Genomic DNA, 21,087 nt, shown 5'->3' with positions numbered 1-21,087 from the left:
TTGTGCCACATCTAAACATTAGAAACCTTTGTTTTTTCCAGGCTGTCAGGCGTTTCCCTTTAGCTCTGGGTGAATAAACAGTCTCCAGGTTAGAAGGTTACAGTCCTGACATCTCTATTTACAACCAAGAAGCCTCTCAGAACATGAGGAGATGACGAATGATAGTTTATTTTTATACTTTTTGCAGAAAAGGATTGGAATGGCTGAAGTATAAATTATGCTACACTGAAGTCTCAATCTGATTCAAATTTTCCAGAGTTTATTGCTTAAATCAGCAGTTTATGCTCTTCTTGAAGAATAGTCTGGTCCATTGTCAAAAAAATAAATCCCTTTTTAACAAATCCAGCAATTTTTCAACTAAGTTATATGCACTTGTATTGTATTGTTAAATGGATTTTCCAGGAATAGAAAACAAACTTACAGAACCCAAAACAACTTTGTACTAAATACAAGTTGACAGAACTATTTCCATGTTAAAAAGGGACATTAAAGGGACATTCCAGTCAAAATGTAAATGCACATAGATTAATTACATCTTTAAATAGAAACATATTTGCAATATAAATATATTAGCAAAAATGCTTCTAGTAAAAGTTATCACTGTTTTAGTGTTAACATTTTTCTCTGCATGTGCATGTGAAGCATAGATAGATATTCTCACTGCACCATCATTTTAAATGCTGCAGCTGCTCAGATCATCCCTGGGGCTTGTATCGTGTCAGCAATTAACAAATTGAGTCATTACTAGATGGTACAAGCACCTTAGGCCCTCTGAGCAAGTTCTGTGTTTAAAATGCTGGTGCACGGTGCATACTTAAATACACTTTTAAAACAGCTATAGCTTTTATTAGAAGCATTTTTGCTAATGCATGTATATTAAAAAATTGCTTCTGTTCTATACCTAAATGCACCCATGTGGTTTCCAATTTTGGCTGGAATATCCCTTTAAACACCAAATAAATGCTAGATAGAATAATACATTCAAAGGAAAAAAAAAAAAAGTCATTAGCCGTTTAAATATTGACAAAATAAAATGTAAAGTTTTAGTGTCTATAGAACAATAGGAGCAGCCATGTTGTAGCGTAGGTTACTTTCTCTGCTTTGTCCAATTAGGGACAGTTATAAATAGGTCACTAGAGTGTGCAGCCAATGGCTGTATGGAATAGAAGAACCGTGTTCTGCACTTCCATTTATAATAGAAATTGGAAAGCTCACAATTTCAGAATAGAATTACACAAAAAGGGGACAAAATAAATAATGAAAGTATTGAAAAGGTTTTGGTTTTTTATATATGATTTATCATTTTACAACACCATCTCAAAGTGTTTAATGTCCCTTTAACTGTAATCTTTAACATACTATAGATCACAATTTGGTAAACTTTGGATTATCTGTTGTGACTTCTTGTGATCTTGCTGTTAGTGTGGGCGATGTTAAAGATTACAGTTAAAGGGACATTAAACATTGTGAGATCACGCTCCATATACAAATGGAGTATCAACAATAACCACCAATAAGATAAGATATTCTGAAATGGCAAAAAGATGATGCTCCCGAGTCTTTCCAATAGAGAACCTCTCTGCCCTCTGAATGCAAAGCATATTACTGCTAATCCTTTTGTATTCTCAATACCTTGTGACAAGTCAGCAGGGCTCAAGAAAAAGCAATTAAACTGTTCTGTTGTACTCTAGAACAGTGGTTCTCAACCAAAGTGACCTCAATGCCCCATAAATTTTAGCTGGACATGTCCAGGGCCCGGTAGTTTTAGATAGAGAGAGAGAGAGAGAGAGAGAGAGAAAGCAGCAGGGATTTGCCCTATCAGTAACTAAGCAGTTCAGTGTGGTTTTAGTGGGGGCCCTGGAGTGTGGGGGTCCTGCCGAGGGTCTGTCGCTGTGAGGGCCATGGAGTGTGAGGTCTGGCCCTGGAGGTTGGGGGCCCTTTCTTTGGCCCTTAATGTTGGGGATCCTGGCTCTGGAGGTTGATGGGCCTGTTGGAGTTAGGGCAGGGAGGCTACCATGTTCATTTGCATAAATTTGAATACATTTGGGTCAGTGTGAGACAGTTTTCCTGGGGCCTTGATTGGTCTCAGTCTGTCCCTTGTGTGCAGTGGGGGCATGACAGGTCAGGGCCCACCAGCAGGGCTATCACGGCCCGGTACTGGGCCACGGCCCGGCTGTTGAGAAACCAGGCTCTAGAATATGCAAACAATTGTGAATACTGACTATTTAAAAAGGGACAGCATACTAAAGAAGGGGTTTGCTATGAATGTGTTACAAATAACTAGTTATACCTACTGCAGAGTATTAACTGTGTGGGGAATTGTTAATTCATGTTTATTCTTGCATTTTAAAATAGCTGTTTTTGTTTCTTAAACTCATCACCTATTGTTTACATGGACATGTCCATATAAATGGGCTGAACCTGCAGGTAAAGCAGGTCTGCTTATGTGCTGTCAAAACACACAGCCTAATATATTGAAATGCTAATTATGGCTGGGGTTTCAATGATCACTCTGTGAAAAGCTTTACTGGGCTAAAAAGAAGTTGTACCCAGGTGGTAAACTGCCATAGAAAAGGCCAACAATGTTATTGAGCTGGTTGTTCGTTCCTGTGAGTGCGCTTCTCTCTGTACTTAGTCTCCCTAAGGCAAAAAGGGGCAACCAGACGCAGACTCCTTGCTCAGTGTGCTTAAAGAATGATCATATAGGATTGAAATTTTGACGTTAAACTGACCGTAATAGGCGGGATCAGACTGATATTCTACAGGGAAGTTGTACTCTGTGAAAAGAATTACTGGGCTAAAAAGCTCCACCCAGGTGGTAAATCGCCATAGAACAGGCTAACAATGTTATTGAGCTGGTTGTTCGTTCCTGTGAGTGCACTTCTCTCTGTGTGGTTCAATGAGCACAGCCAGTTTTTAAAATACAAAAAATATGTCCCCACAGGGAGATGAATTAGTGCTATTATCTTCTGTTAAAATAACTTTTCTACAGATAATACATATGTATTCATATTTTCAGTGTAGGTGGTTTCAACTGGGAAAAAAATAAGTTAATTAAATAAAATTAAGGTGAAGGAACTTGTTTGCAAACTATAAAACACTGCAGCAGGTAAAATGGACAAGAACAATTTTAGAGTACAATGTCCCTTTAAAGTGATTTAAAAACTAAAAGGTGTTCTTTTGTGATTCAGACAGAGCATACTAATAAAACAGTTTCCAATTAACTTCAATTATCAAATTTGCTTCATTTCCATGATATTCTGTGTTAGAGAGATACCTAGGTAGACATCTGGAGCACTGCATTGCATAAAATAGTGCTGCCATAGGGGGCGTGTCCGAACAGCGTACCTGACAGCGTACCTCTACATGAATGCTCTTTAATCCGCCGATTATTGAGCTAAAAGACAGCACATCTCTTTATATCAAACAACAAGCCATAGCTACAAAGCAATCTGTGGCTACATGACCGCTTTAAGTTGCTGTATCTATGAAATTGGAGCCACAGATCGGAAACATAAGGCCTAAGGCGGAGGCCCACTGCTAGGCAGCGACCCCCCCCCCCGGACTCACCGGGTTACCAGTGCTGACAGCTGATACCTGTCTTACTGAGCCTTCTTTCTAACACCAGACAGTACAATATTCTACTGTTACACAAGCAGCCTAACGTATCTATATTCTTTGATACCTTTGCCGGCAGATTTTCCCAAGATGGCGACTGCATGGGAGAGAGATCTAGAGCAGCACTTAGAACAACGCTTCGCTAAGCTAGAGATCCTGCTAATTAAACTATCAGAGATCTCTGCCCAGAGCCCTCAGAGAGAGCTTTGAACCAATACCGGAGCACCTGCCTACAGCAGAGCCTGAACAGGACTTTTTGAATGGCGATTGGAAGCAACAGCAAGTTCCAGAGAAAGCCCATTGCTCCTCACACGCTTCCACTGTTAAATTTAGAGGTTCGTAGATCAGCCAAATATCCTCAGAATGTCCAACGTGACTATAGCTTCATGAGGCTCACATGGATATACAAACATCTGGAACCCGCAGTTTCACATCATAGCATAATGGTGGAAAATATCCCTAAAACGATAACACATGGTTTAAAGAGCACAGCGCAACCACCCCTGCTAGGAATTCTCCTTACAGAAAGCAGCGGCTACTCAACCCCACGCAGCAATGGGCTAACAGCACTTAAGCTTTCCTCAGGGAACGCACTAGAAGATTCAACCCTTAGAATTGATCCACAAATTGTTGTATTCAGGCGCTCACTGTTTATACCCGATTTAGTCACCCAAGCAACCTCAAGATTAGAAGCAGGTTAAAGAGAAAACCTTTGACATAAGACATTCCTGATCTAACTGGTTGGTTCATATATTGTGCTGGTGTTGATGTTTCTGTTACTGACATTGTTAATATGGCTGTATCAGCGCATTATCGAATATAATCACAAACAGATGAAAACTGACTGAGTGAATATGTTTAGTGGGGACGAATGTGTAATAGCATACTGTTTTTACTAAATTTCTGTATATCTCCACCCACTAACTGTGCCTGCCGTGAACCTCTGTTTATTGTTAATATATCTTACTAAAACCGAATTTGGAGGACGCTATCTTTCATAGCCAAATCAGTCCTGGGACTAAATAAAATCTGTATTCAGAGCCCCCTTAAGTTAAAGACACATGGTCAATAATAATGTATCACTTAATGATCCAATAGTAAACTGTTCATGACGTTATGAGTGCGCAAACTTACACGGGGGGAAAAAAATACTCTTATGTTATACATTTTCATAGAATTACCCTAACGCAGTTTCGGGAGTGAGGATGCCTTCTCTAAATCACACTTTGTGCTGTCTGCACAGTAAGCATGGTTCCCTATACACATCATATAGGTTTTGGGACAACAAGTAGCTTGGTATATTTATGCCACAGTTGGTGAACAGCATTTTAGCTCCCTACTCGCGGCTGAGGCAGCGAGACAGTATAAAAAATATATTCTGATTATATAAATCCATCGTATCGCTATGATAATACCTAAACAAATGCTGATAAGACTATGAGGCTACCTATACATATACACTGCAAGCACTAAAGCTACCATCACGGGAAGCTTTCTATAGCGCCCTCTTACAATAAACTATGCAGCATGAACACAAATTACTCTTTAAAAAGACAAAAACCTGTGCAGGACACGCTGGTTGAAAGAAGGATATGGCGATCGATAGGTCGTGGCTCCAATTTAGCCTTTTTATTAGGCAAGTTTAATAACCGTTTCCCCTTTTACTTCTCCCCTTTTCTTTCTATCCACCTCCTTTCCATATATATCCTATTGTATGATATTGCATTAAAATAATAGACCCAAGAGTGGTCAACATTGTTATAAGTTGGGTTTAAAAATGAGGACAGGAAATACAAATATGCGCTTAAATGTTGTATGTACCCATATTTACAATGTAATTCCTTGTATACTATCTACTTGTAATGAACAGTTCCTTAATAAAAAAAAAAAAATAATTAGTTCTGCCATCTAGTGCTCTTGTAAAACTGCTGCCATCTAGTGCTCTTGCAAATAGATAACATTCTTGTAAAACTGCTGCCATCTAGTGCTCTTGCAAATAGATAACATTCTTGTAAAACTGCTGCCATCTAGTGCTCTTGCAAATAGATAACATTCTTGTAAAACTGCTGCCATCTAGTGCTCTTGCAAATAGATAACATTCTTGTAAAACTGCTGCCATCTAGTGCTCTTGCAAATAGATAACATTCTTGTAAAACTGCTGCCATCTAGTGCTCTTGCAAATAGATAACATTCTTGTAAAACTGCTGCCATCTAGTGCTCTTGCAAATAGATAACATTCTTGTAAAACTGCTGCCATCTAGTGCTCTTGCAAATAGATAACATTCTTGTAAAACTGCTGCCATCTAGTGCTCTTGCAAATAGATAACATTCTTGTAAAACTGCTGCCATCTAGTGCTCTTGCAAATAGATAACATTCTTGTAAAACTGCTGCCATCTAGTGCTCTTGCAAATAGATAACATTCTTGTAAAACTGCTGCCATCTAGTGCTCTTGCAAATAGATAACATTCTTGTAAAACTGCTGCCATCTAGTGCTCTTGCAAATAGATAACATTCTTGTAAAACTGCTGCCATCTAGTGCTCTTGCAAATAGATAACATTCTTGTAAAACTGCTGCCATCTAGTGCTCTTGCAAATAGATAACATTCTTGTAAAACTGCTGCCATCTAGTGCTCTTGCAAATAGATAACATTCTTGTAAAACTGCTGCCATCTAGTGCTCTTGCAAATAGATAACATTCTTGTAAAACTGCTGCCATCTAGTGCTCTTGCAAATAGATAACATTCTTGTAAAACTGCTGCCATCTAGTGCTCTTGCAAATAGATAACATTCTTGTAAAACTGCTGCCATCTAGTGCTCTTGCAAATAGATAACATTCTTGTAAAACTGCTGCCATCTAGTGCTCTTGCAAATAGATAACATTCTTGTAAAACTGCTGCCATCTAGTGCTCTTGCAAATAGATAACATTCTTGTAAAACTGCTGCCATCTAGTGCTCTTGCAAATAGATAACATTCTTGTAAAACTGCTGCCATCTAGTGCTCTTGCAAATAGATAACATTCTTGTAAAACTGCTGCCATCTAGTGCTCTTGCAAATAGATAACATTCTTGTAAAACTGCTGCCATCTAGTGCTCTTGCAAATAGATAACATTCTTGTAAAACTGCTGCCATCTAGTGCTCTTGCAAATAGATAACATTCTTGTAAAACTGCTGCCATCTAGTGCTCCAGAAATGGGCCGGCTCCTAAGCATACGTCCTTGCTTGTCAACAAAAGATACCAAGTGAAAAAAGAAAATTTGATAATAGAAGTAAATTATAAAGTTGTTTAAAATCACGTTGCGTCCAAATCATGAAATAAATCTTTTGGGTATTGTGACGGACCGGCTGGTACCCCAAGTGAGTACCTCCGTCAGAACACTTCCCTTGTCCTTTTATCCAGAGCAATAGCAGTCTAAAGTTATGGAGGACAGATCTGAGGCAACACTCCGTTTTCTGAACACAAAAATGACCACTTTATTTAAAAGCAGCACAGATTTATACACCCTGGCTTCAGGTTACAGAGGGCATTGGTTAAACAGTAAAGCAAACATATGAACAATACATCAAACCTCTAACAATGGTCTATTCATAGGTAAAACAGATCATATCAAGTTAATTAACTGGGGAAGAAAGTTTACTCAGACAATCTGATGTTGGCCAGTCTAGTTAAAGGGACAGTATACACCAGAATTTTTATTGTTTTGAAAGATAGATAATCCCCTTATTACCCATTTCCCAGTTTTGCATAACCAACACAGTTATAATAATATACTTTTAACCTCTGTGATTATCTTGCATCTAAGCCTCTGCAAACTGCCCCTTTTTTCAGTTCTTTTGACAGACTTGCAGTCTAGCCAATCAGTGCCTGCTCCCAGATTACTTCACATGCACGAGCACAGTGTTATCTATATGAAATATGTGAACTAACACCCTCTAGTGGTGAAAAACTGTTAAAATGCAATCTGAAAGAGGTGGGCTTCAAGGTCTAAGAAATTAGCATATGAACCTCCTAGGTTAAGCTTTCAACTAAGAATACCAAGAGAACAAAGCAAAATTGGTGATAATAGTAAATTGAAATTTTTTTAAAATTACATGCTCTATCTGAATCATGAGTCTATTTTGGCCTAGACTGTCACACAAAAACACAATCAGTTTACCTAGACAGAGTCCTGAGACACAATCAGATCTGAAACGTAAATAAAATACATCTTATTACAGAATATAAGAACAGCTCTTATTAGCTATTAAGTCCTTTATGCCCACTTGGTTTATAGAGTCACAATTGCTCCCACAAGGAGCACTTACACTCTGTACCCATCCTGTATTTATGGATACAGGGTGACATGGACATAGGACAGAGTTATGAAAGTACATGGAGTGTCCAGCATATAAAATTCCACATTTCCATGCAGTGTCTGGGTATCCTTAAGCCCATGTACCTCCAGCCCAAAGAATGTTCCATAACAGGCCCTCTGATCTTGGTGACTCATGTCACAGGTATTATATCCCTTTAAAGGGATACTAACCCCACATCTTTTATTTCATGATTCTGATAGAACATGCAATTTTAAACAACTTTCTAATTTACTCCTATTATCAATTTTTCTTTGTTCTCATGTTATCTTGATTTGAAAAAGCAGTAATAAAAGGTTAGTAGCCGGCCCATTTTTAGTTCAGCACCTTGGTAGAGCTTGCTGATTGGTTTGCTACATTTAGCCACAAATCAGCAAGTGCTACCCAGGTGCTGAACAAAAAATGGTCTGGCTCTAAAGCTTACAGTACTGCTTTTTCAAATCAAGATAGCATGAGAACAAAGAAAAATTGATAGTAGGAGTAAATTAGAAAGGTGCTTAAAATCTCATGCTCTGAATCATGAAAGAAAACAATTTGGGTTTAGTATCCCTTTAACTAAAAAGAACCTATCTTAATTACCATAAGTGCTTCAGCATTCTATGGTTGCAATAAAATCTTGTGGTGATGCCTCATATAGTTCTCTTACAGCAAAGTAATATTCCACCATTCTTCTGAAAATTCTAATCCTCGCTGAGGAGTAGATGACTCATTTCCAAAACTTTAGAAAAGATCTACAATTTCATTATTAAATTACTCTTGAACAAATTTCTGTGCAGACAATATTTAAATATGATCCCACACCAAAATATTAAATAGAATAGTGTGTAAGCTGTCATCTTTCACTCTTGGAAAATATTAACAGATCTTTTTTAATAAAGATTATTTTGAAGTATTCTAATAAAGTTAAAAAGGGACACTGAACCCAAATTTTTTCTTTCGTGATTCAGATAGAGCATGCAATTTTAGGCAACTTTCTAATTTACCCCATTCACAAATTTTCTTTGTTCTCTTGCTATCTTTATTTGAAAAAGAAGGAATCTAAGCTATTTTTTGATTCAGAACCGTGGACAGAGCTTGTTTATTGGTCGGTTAAATGAATCCACCAATCAGCAAGAACCCCCCAGGTTGTTCACCAAAAATGGGCCGGTGTTCTGGTAAGGGGCCGAACTTTTGAAAAGAGCGAACCATGTCACTTCCTGTGACGTTACATCAGCTGCTTTACACATTTTGTCCATAATGCGCATGCGTGCCAGCGTCAATACATACCTGGCCGCATACGTCACTGGGAAACTATCACAAATTGGGGGGTTTATGGAAAGCTGTTTATTCGTCTCCTCGGCAATATTCTGAAGTCCACTGCAACTACTCCAATTAAGCCGATTCTCCGTGCATGACAAACAGTCACTCGGCTATCACCACTGCTGCTTCTGCTGATCCAATGCTTACTGCTGCAACAAAAGTTTAAACAATGACATTGAAGGGAGCCTGTGAAAAGCTGCATTGGATCAGCAGAAGAAGCAGTGGCGATAGCCGAGTGGCCGTTTGTCATACACGCATGGAGACTCAGCTTAATAGGAGTAGTTGCAGTGGGGGGGCGGACTTCCGAATATTGCCGAGGAGACGAATAAACAGCTTTCCATAACCCCCCATTTGTGATAGAAAATCCCACGCATGCGCTATAGAAAGGCTTCTGAATTTCACAGGTCTAAATAGTTTCCCAGTGACGTATGCGGCCAGGTATGTGATCACACTGGCACGCGCATTAGGGCCAAAATGTGTACAACAGCTGATATAACGTCACAGGAAGTGACATGGTTCACTTTTCAAAAGTTCGGCCCCTTACCAGAACACCGGCATCTAAACTTACATTCTTGCTTTTCAAATAAAGATACCAAGAGAATGAAGAAAATTTTATAAAAGGAGTAAATTAGAAAGTTGCTTAAAATTGCACGCTCTATCTGAATCATGAAAGAAAAAAAAATTGGGTTCAGTGTCCCTATAAATAAATCAGTAATTCGTAGCAGTAAATGAGGTCAAAGCTTTACAAGAAGAAACATCTTCGTCTTCTTAGGCGTCTATTCTTCCTACTTGTTTAGCTGTTGTAACTATATTAAAAAACGGCCTGTAACACGTATTCAAGGCTTAAAAAGGGACAGTCTACACCAGAATATTTATTGTTTTAAAAGATAGATAATCCCTTTATTACTCATTCCCTAGTTTTGCATAACCAACACAGTTATATTAATACACTTTTTACCTCTGTGATTATCTTGTATCTAAACCTCTGCAAACTGCCCCTTATTTCAGTTCTTTTGACAGACTTGCATTTAAGCCAATCAGTGCTGGCGCCTAGGAACTCCACGTGCATGAGCACAGTGTTATCTATATGAAACACATGAACTAACACCCTCTAGTGGTGAAAAACTGTCAAATGCCCTGTGATAAGAGGCAGCCTTCAAGGGCTTAGAAATTAGCATATGAACCTCCTAGGTTTAGCTTTCAACTAAGAATACCAAGAGAACAAAGCAAAATTGGTGATAGAAGTAAATTGGAAAGTTGTTTAAAATTACATGCCCTATCTGAATAATGAAAGTTTGTTTTGGACTAGACTGTCCCTTTAAGCTGTAGCCCTTAAATGGTTTATAAAAAAGAAATTTTTATTTTTTTTAAAGCTTTTTTTATAAATCAGAGAAAAAAAGCAATATTACAATCTGTTCCACATTTTTGAATTAGACAAAAATATTTCTCCATATATTAACACCTAACAAAAAATAACTGATCGTTTCACAGTAAACATTCAAGAACATCTTCCAAGTACTATATATTCCATGCAGATCTATAAACAGCATAAAATGGGTTATACGTAATAATTATACTGGTTTATAATTCATAATATTCTGTATAGTTTAAACCCCATGCTATTTAGTCCATGTGTGAAAAGTCATGTCAACCTCTATTTTGCTAAGTAAAGCATTTTTTAATTGTTCACCAATTAACAGCATTACGTTATCCCTTGTCCGTCATAATTAATACTACAGTACTATTTTACTCGCTTATTTTTGTCCATAGAGAAAAGAGTTTGTTATATTTTGTAATTATTTATCTTAAAATGGACAATCTACTGTAAAATGGTTTCCCCTTAATATATTTCCAGTTACTTGCTATACCATCCACTCAAGTTTAAAATGTATGGAAAACAAACCCGTCTTATCTCCCACTGTCTACAAAAAGACCTAGAGGGAATACATTGAAAATTAATGTTGACATCTTTATTCTCCCCGCCTTGAGTGCGATTCCTTCAGCGCCATCTTTTTTTATTCAATGTCAGTATATGATGGGATACAACAGGCAAAAGCAGACATGTCAAATGTGAAAAAAGGTAAAGCAGCTATTTGTAAACAATTTAACAAACTACAGCTGGAAAATAGATCACTAGGAAAACATTAAAGGTGAGAAAAAAAAAAAGAGAGTAAACTGTCCCTTTAAATACACACAAGTTAGTGTTAAAGGGATATTAAACCCAAAATGTCATGAAGCATGCAATTTTAAACAACTTTCTAGTTTACTTTTATCAACTTTCTTTGTTCTCTTGGTATCTTTTGTTGAAAAACAGGACTGTAAGCTTAGGAGCCGGCTCATTTCTGGAGTACTATATGGCAGCAGTTTTGCAAGAGCACTAGATGGCAGCAGTATTTCCTGCCATATAGTGAGTCAAATGCCTCTTTAACACAGAATATCATGGGAACAAAATATTTGATAATAAAAGTAAATTGGCAGCTTTTTTTTTTTTTTTTTTTTTTAAAAAGGTCTGAATCACAAAAGAAAATTGTGTGATTTCATATCCCTTTAAGCTTTCCATGTTTATGGCAAACTAATAATGTTGCCTTTAAAATAGTTTTTTAAAAAAAAAAAAAAACTACACTAATCATATTGATCGCCTAAAACCTACTCCTATAGATCCCTGGAACCATTTCCCAGACTGTGGTTTTACATCAGACATTTAATCTAGGCAACAGGATATTACAGCACTGATTTATTGTATTTGCAGATTAAACTAATATTTAACTGCTGAATTGTATTTTTATAGCAAGTAGACTCTGCAGCAGACTTATAACAGGGGCAAAGTTATTGTTTAATACCTGTGAGAATAGGACAACAACCCACAAATGTACAATAGGGGAAACAAATTATACACACAATATACATACACTATATAATGTATTTGTGTGTATAAAAGGGATACTGAACCCAATTTTTTTCTGCCATGATTCAGATAGAGCATGCAATTTTAAGCAACTTTCTAATTTACTCCTATTATCAATTTCTTTGTTCTCTTGCTATCTTTATTTGAAAAAGAAGGCATCTAAGCTTAGGATCCAGCAAATTTTTGGTTCAGACCATGGACAGCACTTATTTATTGGTGCTGTCCAATCAGCAAGGACAACCCAGGTTGTTCACTAAAAATGGGCCGGCATCTAAACTTACATTCTTGCATTTCAAATAAAGATACCAAGAGAACGAAGAAAATTTGATAATAGGAGTAAATTAGAAAGTTGCTTAGAATTGCATGCTCTATCTGAATCACAAAAGAAAACATTTGGGTTCAGTGTCCCTTTAAGGTTTGATAAACTTACATATGTTTTCAGACTGCAGTATGCACAGTTGGAATATAATGATGGGATTACTACGTGTGCCACATAGACAGCTCAACTGTTCCATAATCACAATTTAACATTTGTTTAAGAATAAAAAAAAAAATTCTAAAGTGATAATTATTGAAAATAAAAAAAATAAAAAAAAACACAAGTTAGGATCACAAACAATTTTATATTTCACAGCCTTTCTATATAAGCTTTGTGGGAAGTTTGTTACAAACTAACTTTGTACTTGATACATTGTAGACATCAGTGACATCAAATAAGTGTCACACACAGTGATCTGGTTACTAGAAGTGCTAAGCAACATGTGTTTGATTTATACACCGTTTATATTATTACAATATGAAATAGCAAACTACTTGGTCACATATATATATTTATATAGTGCAGTTTATTCACAAACTTGTTAACAGTCTTTCAGGGACTAAACCCCTTTAAATAAAATACCTGACCCCCTGTATAACGCTGTATCTTTGTCAAATTGAAAGCTAATGACCCCATTACACAGAGCTGCATCATAATCTTACCCCAGTAATCTCTCATAGAAGCGACGTTGTTTGCCGCTGACGGGAAGGGATAGAGTAGATGCTCTAGGGGGAAAATGCTCTCTCCCGCCAGCCCTCCCGCTCTCTGACGTCAAGCGGCCATCTGGGGCCACATTCCAAACCAGTACTGTACTAAACCAGCAGAGGGCATTGCGGAGAAAGAACGGCGAAAGCTATACTCAGCTAGCCAATCAAAAAACATTTACGAAAAAATTTGCAGCGGCCATATTTTCTTTGGGTAAATTGCCCACTCTGTTAAAATGAAAATGAAAGCTTTATAATCGTTCCATTATAATACTTCGGGCGTGCAAGTTATTTTGTGGAAGGTTGGCCATATTTAAAAGTCCAGATTATGATCACATTTCAAGTATTGAACGTTTTATAGTTGAACACAAGTTTTGTAAAACGCTCTTCTATATAGATCTTATTAATGTATACATTTTCCAGTGTCTCCAGTTCCTTTGTTGCCAACTCCATCACTGTACCTTTCGTATCTCTCTATTTAAATTGACAGTAACAATTTAAGATTGTAATATAAAATGTTTATGTGTAGAAAAAAAAAAATAACTTTGGGATATCCTTTCATTATTTATTTTGTCCCTTCCTGTAATTGAACTCTCAAAATTGTGGACTTTCCAAAGATTCAAATTCCCCTAAGTTTCTCTAAATTAGTGGGTGCTGCCATGTTGAAACCTAGGTTTCCATTATCAAACCACTTGATGAGGTCATTTAGGGACAAATAAAGTGTGCAATTGATGACTGTGTGGAATATAGCTGTATTAACCCCTTAACCTTAACGACTGATGTACTCTGTACGTCTTGCATTCGGTACAGAGTTTTCTAGCGCAGCTTTGCAGAGAGCGATAAAGCTGTGCTAGTACTGCATGCCTCACAGAGAGCGATAAAGCTGTGCTAGTACTGCATGCCTCCCAGAGAGCGATAAAGCTGTGCTAGTACTGCATGCCTCACAGAGAGCGATAAAGCTGTGCTAGTACTGCATGCCTCACAGAGAGCGATAAAGCTGTGCTAGTACTGCATGCCTCACAGAGAGCGATAAAGCTGTGCTAGTACTGCATGCCTCACAGAGAGCGATAAAGCTGTGCTAGTACTGCATGCCTCACAGAGAGCGATAAAGCTGTGCTAGTACCACATGCCTCACAGAGAGCGATAAAGCTGTGCTAGTACTGCATGCTTCACAGAGAGCGATAAAGCTGTGCTAGTACTGCATGCCTCACAGAGAGCGATAAAGCTGTGCTAGTACTGCATGCCTCACAGAGAGCGATAAAGCTGTGCTAGTACTGCATGCCTCACAGAGAGCGATAAAGCTGTGCTAGTACTGCATGCCTCACAGAGAGCGATAAAGCTGTGCTAGTACCGCATGCCTCACAGAGAGCGATAAAGCTGTGCTAGTACTGCATGCCTCACAGAGAGCGATAAAGCTGTGCTAGTACTGCATGCCTCACAGAGAGCGATAAAGCTGTGCTAGTACTGCATGCCTCACAGAGAGCGATAAAGCTGTGCTAGTACTGCATGCCTCACAGAGGGATGTTGACATAGCGCAGTCTCACGACATCGGCAAGACCTGCATTGTAAACAAGGCCCTATAAGACCGCACGTGAACAACAGCTGACATACCTATACATCGGCTCTCGTTAAGGGGTTCCGTTTCAGGGACTTTAAACCCTATTAACCCTTTAAGGACACAGCTTTCAGTTTGCTCAATTGTTTTATGACGGAAAAATTCCGTCATATGTCCTTAAGAGGTTAAATTGTTATAGTTGCCAACATTTAAAAAATTTCCAGGGACACTTTGCAGCAGAGCGACGCCCATTTATAGTTTGCATAGCCCCGGCCACTTCAATCTACCCCAAAACAAACACATACAATTCTAGTGGTATAATTTAGCCATACTGATTGCTTAAAGGGATAGGATAGGAAACACACAAATAAAATGTAATAATTCAGACAGAGCATGTCATTTTTACATTTGCTTCTACTTTGTTCTCTATGTACCTTTTTTAAAAGGATATGTACATATCCTCAGCAGCTGTAGTTGGCTGTTGATTGGTAACTACACACGTTTGTCTTTTGTCATTGGCTCACCGGATGCTAGCCCCTAGCATGGCATTATTGCTATGCAACTTTGCATAAGTTAAACACACAGTTATATGCAAGCAATAGTGCAATAACATATTAGAGCAGTTTCTTTATGACTGTTATAGCTCTTTAATGCAGGTTAAATCATCAAGCTCATCATCACTTCCCTTACTCTCAAGCACATAACTGACATAAGAAAATACCTTTACAGCAACTACCAGAATAAGCAAGCAATAGTCAAATTATTCAGCATCTGTATAAAAGGACACACGATGCACCCTAGTTTATATAGATGTAACACAGCCTGATATTAGACAGTTATTACCATAATATGCTTAACCTGCTTACTACTACTTTCTTGGGGCTGCTAGAATGGATATAATGTATGTAGATACATTGAGGGTTCATTTTATTGGGTTTTACTATAGCTAAAACACTACACACAAGTAGTTGGCATCTTTACTGCTGCAGTGATTGTGGGCAGTAGGTAATAGACTTAGAAATGCCCCAGTAAATCTCTATGTTCTTAGAATTCTAGTCCCAGCAAATGAAGAGCTTGATATCTTAAAGGGACAGTCTAGTATAAATTAAACTTTCATTATTCAGATAGGACTTTTAATTTTAATTGACTTTCCAATTTACTTTTATAATCAATTTTGCCTTTTTCTCTTGGTATTCTTAGTTTAAACTAAACATAGGTAGGCTCATATGCTAATTTCTAAGCCTTTGAGGGCTGCCTCTTATCACATGCTTTGTAAATCTCTTTTCAACACAAAGAGACAGAAAGTACACGTGGCTATATAGATAACACTGTGTTCAGGCACAATACAATGCTAAATTTAAGACAATAGATAATAAACAGTCACAGTCATGTGATCAGGGGGCTGGAAGAAGGTTCCTAGATACAAGGTAATCACAGAGGTAAAAAGTACATTAATATAACTGTGTTGGTTATGCAAAACTGGGGAATGAGTAATAAAGGGATTATCTATCTTTTAAAACAATAACAATTCTATGGTTGACTGTCCCTTTAAGGCCCAAATAAACAAGCTTCAGTATATAAATGGGGGCAATTACACATGTTCCTCATTTGTGCTATACTGCTGAGATGCCTTGCTTCCTTACCCCTTGCCTCCTAGGCTTCCTGGTATTATATATCATATCACATGGCTTACCCTTACCTGACATTTGTCTACACACTGCTAACCTTCAGTGTAACAGAATACAACAGATAGAGACCTAGAGAAAAACATACTGTAAGCAATGAGACTTATAATGACAAAAGTAAAATCAAAAGTCACAGTGACCTCTGTTTTGGGAGTACTGCACTGTGCATTTCTGTATTTAGTTACTATTAAAATGTAGAAGAAGGCAGCCGCTTTTCAGACCCCGATTTCTTTCTGTTAAAAAACAACACATCTGGATTTGCACATGTCTACTGCACTGAACACAATGTTATTAAACTAAATACAGACTAAATTGAACAAGAGACAGACTTAAAGGGACAGTAAACGTACAGAATAACGTTATATAATTCGGCACATAGTGCAGAATTATATAACATTATTTTAGCGGTAACTTCACAAATTACAAGCATTGCCAGTTTTTTTTTGGTCTAAAGTTGGACTCCGCTCCAGGCTTTGAGTGGGTCTTGGATTTCCAAAGCTGTATTCGCAGGGGTGCTGGCTAGTCACAGCATGCCCGATCGTGCTATTGTACTAAATGTAGCTCGTTCCCACTCTGGTCTAGTAGCGGGAGCGAGCTACATTCAGTCCAATGGCGAGATTGGGCATGCTGTGACTAGCCAGCACGCCCGCGAATAGCGCATTGGAAATTTAAGACCCGCTCAGTAGAGCCTGGAGCGGAGTCCAAACTCAGACAAAAAAAAAACTGGCAATGCTTGTAATTTGTGAAGTTACCGCTAAGATAATGTTATATATTACATTACTCTGTACGTTTACTGCCCCTTTAAAAGGCAGAGACAGGAAGCCAAAAAACTTGAACAGGACAGTTTGCAGCTATGTTTCACATGCTGCACAGAAGTTGTTTTGAACACTTTCTGTATCCAATTGTCCTCATATATAAAGGAAATCTAGGTTTCAACATGGTGTTGCCGATTACTTTACATAAACTAAAGTGCTTTATAGAAATTGGAAGTTTACTCTTATTTCTTCAATAACAACCATTATACATTAAAAAAATGCATCTATATATTATTGTCTTGCTAATCTTTGTTTTGGATACACAATCTATCTAGCATTTCATTACTGTCTAATGTCCCTTTAATGACTTGGAGATTATACAAAAAAAATTACTGAGATACTTCTTGAGGTATCACAGTCACATAGCCTTCTGCTGGGGGTGTCAGAGATAAGGTGGGAACATCCTAGATTGAAGATATTTGTTTTTTGAAAATAAACACCTAAAGGGAAAGTAAAAATCTTGAGATTTTTATATAAAAGGTTTAGTGATGTGCTATGAAACAACTTTGTAATATATGTTCCTTATTTATTTTCCCCTTTTTCATGTAATTTTGACAATTTCTAATTTCCAGAACTTAAAACACACACTGTTGAATTCCCAAGACTAACTCTGCTACATATCTGTCCCTGACTGGCTTTATCAGATAAGAACTGCAAAACAATGCACTCTATATTAATAATATAGCCGGGGCTAACCTTGTTGTCTGCAGATTAAAGCCCAGGTTAGTTTCCCCAAATAAGGCAAATAGCTGGTTGAGTTTGGCTATTGATAAATAATTTCATTAAAAACAATGTTAATTTGTTTTAAAAATGTTAAGACTTGGCTGATATTCTATAGCAACACAACATAAATGTCTTGTAATTATGAGGTGTTTACTGTCCTTTTAAAACTGAAAAGTGTTGAGTGAAACAAATTATGTTTGGTTATATTTGTACTCAATAGTACACACTTGTGTTGTGAATATGTACTATATTCAATACAATATTACATGGTCTTATTATCAATGTGTTCTTTGTTTATTTCTTCCTCTGTTTGTGCTATATACATTTCTTAGTTGACTATATATTTTTATTTAATTGTAATATATTAATACACTCCTTGGGTGTCATACACTTCTGAACCAACTCTCATTTTTGACCAGATTACAAGTGGAGTGGTAGTTTGCACATCGCTCATTGACTCTGCTAGAAGTAGCATAGTTGCCAACATTTGAAAATAATTTCCATTGACACTTTTAGCTATCAATTACCTGCATGAAAATTTTTACCACACCCTAAAGTTCCGGCCACATTGCCAAACCCACATAATTAGCATAAAAATAAAATGTATCAGCTTACAATTTAGGGTTCGCAAAATTGTAAGGTGATACATAGTAACTCCATTTTAACCCTGCATCACATATTATAACTGCTTATTCCCCATACAAATCTTTATCTATCTCTGGTATGTCTCTATTACCTTAAAAAAGCTTTCTTTTCTCTGTCTTCCAGTTTGATAAGAAAGGTGCCATCTGCAATGTTTGTTTATGCCTTGTTTGATCCTGCTCTAATTTATGACCTTTGCTAATTAGGATCATGTGACTGTTATTACCTTTAAATTGAATATCCCCAGCTTGTTCCATCAAGCTTAGCTTGTTAGATCAGTGCAGCACTGCATGTGTGTAGTTGTCTAAGTGTGCTAGTTCATAAGTGTAGAGAGAGTTATAACAACAGATTTAGACAAAGGAGTGGACAACAGATATAAGTACTTTTCAAATTCCAAAAATTAAATGCAAACATGCTACACTTTCTAATGTCTGCATTAACCTTTTCCTCCCTTCTCCTTAAAGTCACAGCTCTTCCATTCACAAACAGCACTCAGAACATTCATATTTCTTCTTCTCTTCTACCTTCCCCCTCTACAACACACATTAACTCTATCCCTATCTCACATCCATCAGCCAGCCATGCTTCACTGATCCTAAACTTAAACACTCACATAAGACACATTCTCATCTCCTTTCGCTCACCATCTTTCTTCTTCTTGTAGCTGGGGATGTCTCGCCTAACCCAGGTCCACCCTCTGCTTCCCTCAGATCACTACCCCAAATGACACCTCATACAACTTGCCCACGTAACCCTCTAAACCTCATTAACTGCACCTCTATTAGTACACCCCAATTCTCGTGTGCCCTTTGGAATGCACACTCGGTATGCAATAAGCTTACATCTATTCATGACCTATTTATTTCACGTTCACATAACGTGTTAGTCCTTACTGAAACTTGGCTTTCCTCCTCTAACACAACTGCTTTACCCTCTCTGTCCTATGGCGGCCTGCACTTCAGTCACACTACCAGGCCTGGAGACAAACAAGAAGGAGGAGTAGGTATTCTCCGGTCTTGATCCACTACAATCTGGTTTCTGCCCTAAACACTCAACAGAAACCGCTCTTGCTAAAGTAACAAATGACCTGTTATCAGCTAAAGCAAAAGGCCATTATTTATTACTAATTCTTCTTGACCTGTCTGCAGCTTTTGACACAGTTGACCATCCTCTCCTCCTAAAAATACTACATTCATTTGGCATCCGAGACACAGCCCTCTCCTGGTTTGCATCATATCTGTCAAACCGCTCGTTTTCAGTTTCCTTTAACAACATATCTTGTGATCCTATGCCTCTCTCAGTTGGAGTACCGCAAGGCTCTGACTTGGGCCCCTTGCTTTTCTCTCTTTATACATCCTGCCTTGGAAAACTTATAGCTTCCTTTGGATTCCAGTACCACTTGTATGCTGATGATACCCAAATCTATCTTTCCTCTCCTGATATCGCTCCCTCTTTACTCAACCAGATTTCTGACTGCCTCTCTGCAATTTTCTATTGAATGTCTTCACACTACCTCCAACTCAATCTGTCCAAAACTGAGCTGCTTCTTATCCCCCCCCTCTTCGAGACATCCAACACCTGACATTTCTCTGATGGTTGAAGACTCTATTCTCAACACCTCACCCCAGGTCTGCTGTCTTGGGGTCACACTAGACTCAGAACTCACATTCAACCCACATATACAAGCGCTTACCAAATCCTGCCGTTCACACCTACGCAACATTTTCAGAATTCGTCCCTTCCTTACTCAAAAAACTACAAAAATACTTATTCATTCCCTCATTTTGTCACGCATTGATTATTGCAATCTACTCCTAAATGGCCTTCCAAAACACCGCCTCTCCTCCCTCCAATCTATTATGAATGCTTCTGCTAGACTCATCCACTTAAGTCGCCAATCTACATCAGCTGTTCCGCTCTGCCAGTCTCTACACTGGCTCCCCATACACTCCAGAATACTATTTAAAGTATTAACCCTAACCTACAAAGCACTCAACAATCTAACTCCCAACTATATTTCCTCTCTCATCGCAAAATATTCCCCATACCGTCCTCTTCGATCAACCTCTGACCTACGTCTCTACACTCCTGTTATCTCTACATCCCACTCCCGCCTCCACGACTTCGCACGTGCTGCTCCTGTCCTCTGGAACTTTCTACCTCACTCCATTAGACTGTCTCCAACCCTGTATAGCTTCATATGCTCCTTGAAAACTCACCTATTCAGAGAGGCTTACCATCTCTCCTCCATACCGCATCCGAACCAAACTAATACATGTACATGAACTGCCTGACTCATTGCTGCAAATACAACCAATGTAACAAGCTACCCCAACCTTATGTCTCTGCACCCTAAACCTATAGACTGTGAGCTCTCCGGAGCAGGGCCCTCTTCCTCCTGTACTAGATTTGTTTAGTTTTATTATGTTTTGTATTTTATCACAAATCTTTGTCATTGCATACCCCATCA

At 38.0% G+C, this 21,087-nt stretch overlaps 1 protein-coding gene across 1 annotated transcript in view; it reads right to left on the bottom strand.

The window, feature by feature from the left end:
- The window catches only part of BTG3 (BTG anti-proliferation factor 3), a 31,348-nt gene extending 18,062 nt beyond the window's left edge, over positions 1-13,286 (bottom strand). The window contains exon 1 of the mRNA XM_053704559.1: positions 13,156-13,286. The gene's annotated coding sequence lies outside the window, so the exon portion shown is untranslated. The remainder of the gene's footprint in view (positions 1-13,155) is intronic.
- Positions 13,287-21,087: the final 7,801 nt, after the last annotated feature.

Source organism: Bombina bombina, chromosome 3 (assembly GCF_027579735.1).
Source record: "Bombina bombina isolate aBomBom1 chromosome 3, aBomBom1.pri, whole genome shotgun sequence".
Classification (NCBI taxonomy): Eukaryota; Metazoa; Chordata; class Amphibia; order Anura; family Bombinatoridae; genus Bombina; species Bombina bombina.
The sequence above is the reverse complement of the archived record's forward strand: the minus strand, read 5'-3'. Positions and strand labels throughout refer to the sequence as shown.